This window comes from Myotis lucifugus, unplaced genomic scaffold (assembly GCF_000147115.1).
Source record: "Myotis lucifugus unplaced genomic scaffold, Myoluc2.0 scaffold_474, whole genome shotgun sequence".
Classification (NCBI taxonomy): Eukaryota; Metazoa; Chordata; class Mammalia; order Chiroptera; family Vespertilionidae; genus Myotis; species Myotis lucifugus.
The window spans coordinates 295,203-301,202 of record NW_005871522.1 but is presented as its reverse complement, the minus strand read 5'-3'; positions in this window follow the sequence as shown (position 1 = coordinate 301,202).

The window sequence follows — 6,000 nt, the reverse complement described above, 5'->3', positions numbered from 1 at the left end:
AAATTCCATGGCATTTTTATACACCAATAGTGATCTCTCAGAAAGAGAAACTAAAACAAAACCCATTTACCATTGCAACAAAAAAATTTAAGATACTTAGGAATAAACTTAACCAAGGAGGTAAAAGACCTGTACTCTGAAAACTAAAGGTCATTGAAAAAGGAGATAGAAGAAGATATAAACAAGTGGAAGAATATACCATGTTCATGGATTGATAGAATTAACATAATTAAAATGTCCATACTACCCAAAGCAATCTACAGATTCAGTGCAATTCCTATTAAAATACCAATCTCATATTTCACAGACCTAGAACAAATACTCCAAAAATTTATATGGAACAAAATAAGACCTTGAATAGCTGTAGCAATCTTGAGAAAGAAGAACAAAGTTGGAGGAATCACAATGCCAGATATTAAATTATACTACAAAGCCACTGTACTCAAAACAATGTGGTACTGGCACAAGAACAGTCATTTAGACCAATGGAACAGAACAGAGAACCCAGAAATCAACCAAACCCACTATTCTTAATTAATATTTTTCAAAGGAGGCAAGAGCATACAGTGGAGTCAAGACAGTCTCTTCAATAAATGGTGTTGGGAAAATTGGACAAATACATGCAAAAAATAAAACTAGACCAACAACTTACACCATACAGAAGAATAAACTCAAAATGGATAAAAGACTTAAATGTAAGATGTGAAACCATAAAAGTCCTCAAACAAACCATAGGCATCCAAATCTCAGACATCCCTCGTAGCAATATGTTTACTAATACATCTCCTAGGACAATGGAAACTAAGGAGAAAATAAACAAATGTGACTACATCAAAATAAAAAGCTTCTGCACAGCAAAAGAAATCATCAACAAAATAACAAGAGAGCCCACCTATGGAAGAACGTATTTGCCAATGTTGCATCTGACAAGAGGTTAACCTGCAAAATATACAGGGAACTAATACAACTTAACAAAAGGAAGACAAACAATCCAATTTTTAAAAATGGGCAAAACACCTAAATAGACACTTCTCCAAAGTGGACACGCAGAAAGCAAAGAGACATATGAAAAAATGCTCAAAGTCACTAATCATCCGAGAGATGCAAATCAAAACAGCAATGAGATATCACCTCACACTTGTCGGAATGGCTATCATCAACAAATTAACCAATGACAAGTATTGGTGAGGTCATAGAGAAATGGGAACCCTAGTACACTGCTGGTAGGAATGCAGACTGGTGCAGCCACTGTGGAAAACAGTACAGAGTTTCCTCAAAACATTAAAAATTAAACTCCCATATGCAAATTGACCATCACTTCACTACAAAGATGGCGGTGCCCACAGCCAATAAGGAAGGAATATGAAAATTGAAGTGACAAAGATGGCGGTGGCCAGGCTAGGATGCTTGCGTCAACACAGGCGTTCCACCCCACCCCGGCCACTCTAGGCCTCTGGGCAGCACGTGAAGGCTGAAGGCAGCTCCGGGCAGGAGAGAAGGTGGTGCCGGCAGCCAGGGGAAGGAAGGCCTATTCTTGCACGAATCTAAGTGCATTGGGCCTCTAGTGTCACAAATAAAAGAAATGAAAGAAAGTAAACTATTGGATATAGAATTCAAAACCACAGTTATAAGGTCACTCAAGAATCTTCTAGAAACCTCCAAGCGACTTAGTGAGACTTTCAAGGATCTTAGTGAGCATGCCAAACACATGGAAAAGGGCCAGTCAGAAATTAAGCATACACTAACTAAATAAAGAATAATTTACAGGGATTCAACAGTGGAGTAGAGGATTCTGAGAATCAAATCAATTATGTGAAATTTGAGGAAGCAAAAAACACACAACCAGAAAAGCAAAAAGAAAAAAGAATCTAAAAATATGAAGATAGTGTAAGGAGCCTTTGGGACAACTTTAAGCGTACCAACATTTGCATTATGGGGGTGCCAGAATAAGAGAGAGAGCAAGATATTGAAAACCTATTTGAAGAAATAATGACAGAAAACTTCCCCTATCTGGTGAAAGAAATACTTACAATCCAGGAAGCACAGAGAGTCCTAAATAAGAGGAACCTAAAGAGAACCACACCAAGACACAACATAATTAAAATGCCAAGGGCTAAAGACAAAGAGAGAATCTTAAAAGCAGAAAGAGAAAAGCAGTTGGTTACCTACAAGGGAGTACCCATATGACTGTCAGCTGATTTCTCAACAGAAACTATGAAGGCCAAAAGGGAGTGGCAAGAAATATTCAAAGTGATGAATAGCAAGGATCTACAATCAAGATTACTCTACGCAGCAAAGCTATCATTTAGAATTGAAGGTCAGATAAAGAGCTTCACAGATAAGAAAAAGCTAAAAGAGTTCATCACCACCAAACCAGTATTATAAGAAATGTTGAAGGGTATTCTTTAAGAAGAGGAAGAAGAAAAAAATAAAAAATATAAACAAAATGGCCACAAATACATACCTATCAACAATTGAATCTAAAAATCAAAATAAACGAATAAGAAATCTAATGAACAGAATAAACTGGTGAATCAAATAGAATCAACGGCATGGAAATGAAACAGAATGATGATTCTCAGAGAGAAGGAGGGTGGGGAGGGGGACAGAGAGAGATTAAACAAAAATCTCATATGCATATATGCATTACCTATGGACACAGACAATAGGGTGTCAAAGGCCAGGGGCAGGGCAGGAACCGGATAGAGGAAGGCAATGGGGGGAGAAAGAGGGACATCTGTAATAATCTCAACAATAAAGATTTTTTTAAAAACGATGATACATTTACACAATGGAATACTACACAGCAATAAAAAAAGAACTCTCATCATTTGCAACAGCATGGAGGGACCTGTAGAGTATTATGCTAAGTGAAATAAGCCAGTCAGAGAAAGATAAGTATCACATGAGCTCACTCACATGTAGAATCTAATGAACAAAATGAACTGATGATCAAAAATAGACCCAGAGTTATAGAAGCATGAACAGACTGTTGAACCTCAGAGGGAAGGCAGGGGAGGGTGTGGGGGAAGAGATCAACCAATGAACTTGTATGCATATATGCATAACCTGTGGACACAGACAAGGGGGTGGTGAGGTGCTGGGGTCCAACCCCAGCAGGTCCAGGGGTCCCCAAAGGTGTGGACGGAGTCGGCGAAGAAGGAATGACATGGAGACAGCATTCAGTTGATCAGCAGCCTAGCCAGGTTCTCTGGCCAGGATCTCCAGCCAAGTTCTGTCCAGGATCTCCAGCCAAGTTCTGTGTAGGTTCTGTCTAGGTTCTCTAGCCAAGTTCTGTAGCCAGGTTCTGTCCAGGATCTTTTGCCATGTTCTCTCCCTAGGTTCTGTCCCTAGGTTCTGTCTCCTGTTGTCTTGTTACATCTGTATTTATACCAGTTGATTTTAATCCTGTCAATTTCTATTCCAAAGGTTAGGGTGTTTCTTATCTCCATTCCAGGGAGTAAAGATTATGTAGCTTAAGCGTGATTGTTCTTAGTTAAAGTGATCAACTACCCGCCTGGCACTTAGTTGAGGGGTTTTATTCCCTCCCTAACTTCAGGGAAAAATTCCTACCTGGGGAAACAACCTTTCTCGGAGAGGTGACCTTGGTTAAAACACATAGCGCCAAGAAGGGGAGCAAACACATCAAGAACAGTGTGCCATATACACCAGGTCCCTTGAAACATATGCTGTGCAGATGTTTCTTCCCTGCAGCGACTGTGTCAAGCAGCAAGGATGGACCGGCTCCCAGCATTGAGGGCCTGGTGGGAGGGGAGGATGGGGGGGCTGGAAGAGGTTAATGGGGGGGAAAGGAGGATCTATGTAATACTTTCAACAATAAAGATTTTTTAAAAAAATCCCAGAGCCACTAAAATATAATAAAAAATAATAAAATAAAAATATTTTCACTGTACAAAAAGGAAGAAGAAAGGCTTGTGGGTGGTTTCCATTCAATTAGTGTGGAAAGCTTCACATGTGTGCATACAGTAGGTCCTCGGGTTACGTCGGAGATCCGTTTCTTCAGCACGAGGTAATGCGATTTTCGCCGTAAGTCGGAACCCACCTACACAAGCACCTACGTCACTCACATGGAGCACATACACAGCAGTAATGAAGTGAAACAGTAAAAAAAAAAATTAAAAGATAACAAGTCCTGGCCTTTACTTGTGGTAAATAAATAATAAAAAACATAAAGCACATATGTACATTCGTCGAAATGACGGAACTTTTTTTTTTAAATAAATGGAGATGGCCACGTAACCAAGAAACGATGTACGTTGTAACCCGCGGACTGTCTGTATTGTGTAACGTTGCAGAATTTCTGTGACCCACTCAAATGCCAGGATAGTTAACATTTTACCCATTGAACATGGTACAATATGCCATAGACACTGAAGCTCAGAAAGTCAACAGTTTCTTTATAAAATAGGTGTGATGGTGGACTCAGATTCCCATACTTCTCCTCACCACAGCATTCTAGCCTGGCTATTGGTCCTAACGGGTTTGACAGGACTGTTCGGTCGGATCTGGGCAGTTCCATCCAGCCCCCCAAACCAGCCACACAGTCCAGAACCAAGAGCAGATGTGGGGACTGGCAGGAGTGAGGGTCAGCGGATGGTCATCCTCCTTCCCTTTCTGCCCTCGGTGCCAGCCAAGGGGGGTCCAGGGATCCACACATAAAGTTTAGTCCAATATCTTTGGGGGGGGGTGCAGTTTCCAAAGAGCTAAAACCAACAAACTCCAAGTGGGCTAAGCTCTCCAGCCTGCCTCTTGCCGGCTGTGTGACTGGGCGGATGTGCAGTCATCGCCGGGCCTGAGATTTCTCTCTGAAGAATGGGATGCTGCTGCTGTTGGTCTCGGGGTTGCTGTGAGGCTTCGGGAGTGGTGTGTGTGAAGCTCCTGAACACGCACCAGGTCAGGCCTGATATTTGCTTTCTTTCCCATCAAGACGCCTCAGTCTTTTCTGCGTAAAACCCACAGGCCTTTGACGCTGGAGGCGTGAGAACATCCCCAAGTGCTATTATGTTTAACTCCACCCCGGCGCCCAGGAAACCCTTCTGCAGCCAAGAAAAAGCAGGACTCCAACAATGCTGCAGACGCTCGCTCAAAAAGCCCCAGGCGGCGGAGTACACAGAACAGGTCCCAGCAGAGTGCAGGCAGGCCTGCGCACACGCCCGCCGCGGCAGCCACTGGAATCACACTGCAGACAGTGTGTATCAACGTCTTCTGGAGACAGGGGCACTGGCCCACCCGCCAACCCTCCACCCCCTCCCTCACCCCCCACCCCCAATTTCCCAGCCATGGCAGCCAGTAAGGCAGGCACATTGGGGGCTAACTTAACTCAAAGCATCGGGGCTGCTGAAGACTGAGCTACCCGCCCAGCCCGTGGGATTCAGATGCAGGCATCACCATAAGCCCTCAGACAACTCTCGTCTGTCAACATAATGGAGAGGATCAGAGTGCCGTCCTTTGTCCTCCAGCTTTCAGAGTACGCGGTTCTCCAGAGACCACACCCTGCGCACACTCCACAGACACGGCAGTCCCCTGGCCCCCGGGCTGAGTTCGCATCTTCCCGTCTGTCTGCTCCCACTGGAGCTTCTGCCAGGCCGACTGCACACTCGGAGGCTCCTGCCCTTCCCCAGGCTTGGTGGTATGCTAGAACAACTCACAGAACTCAGGGAACACCTCACTTATGTTACTGGGTTATTACAAAGCTACCACTTCGAACAGTCAGATGGAAGACGTGCATCGGGCAAGGTATGGGGAAGAGGGCCACGGAGCTCCGCGCCCTCTCTGGGTGCGCCACCCTCCAGCACCCGGATGTGTGCCCCAACCTGGAATCGCCCCAGACACTGCTGTGTAGGAGTTCTGTGGAGGTTTCATGATGCAGGCAGCATTGATGAAATCATTGGCCATTGGTGATTAACTCCATCTCCAGCCCCTCCTGCTTCAGCCTCAGTCCTGACCGGTTTTAGGAGATCTGGGCCAAGGACTAGGAAC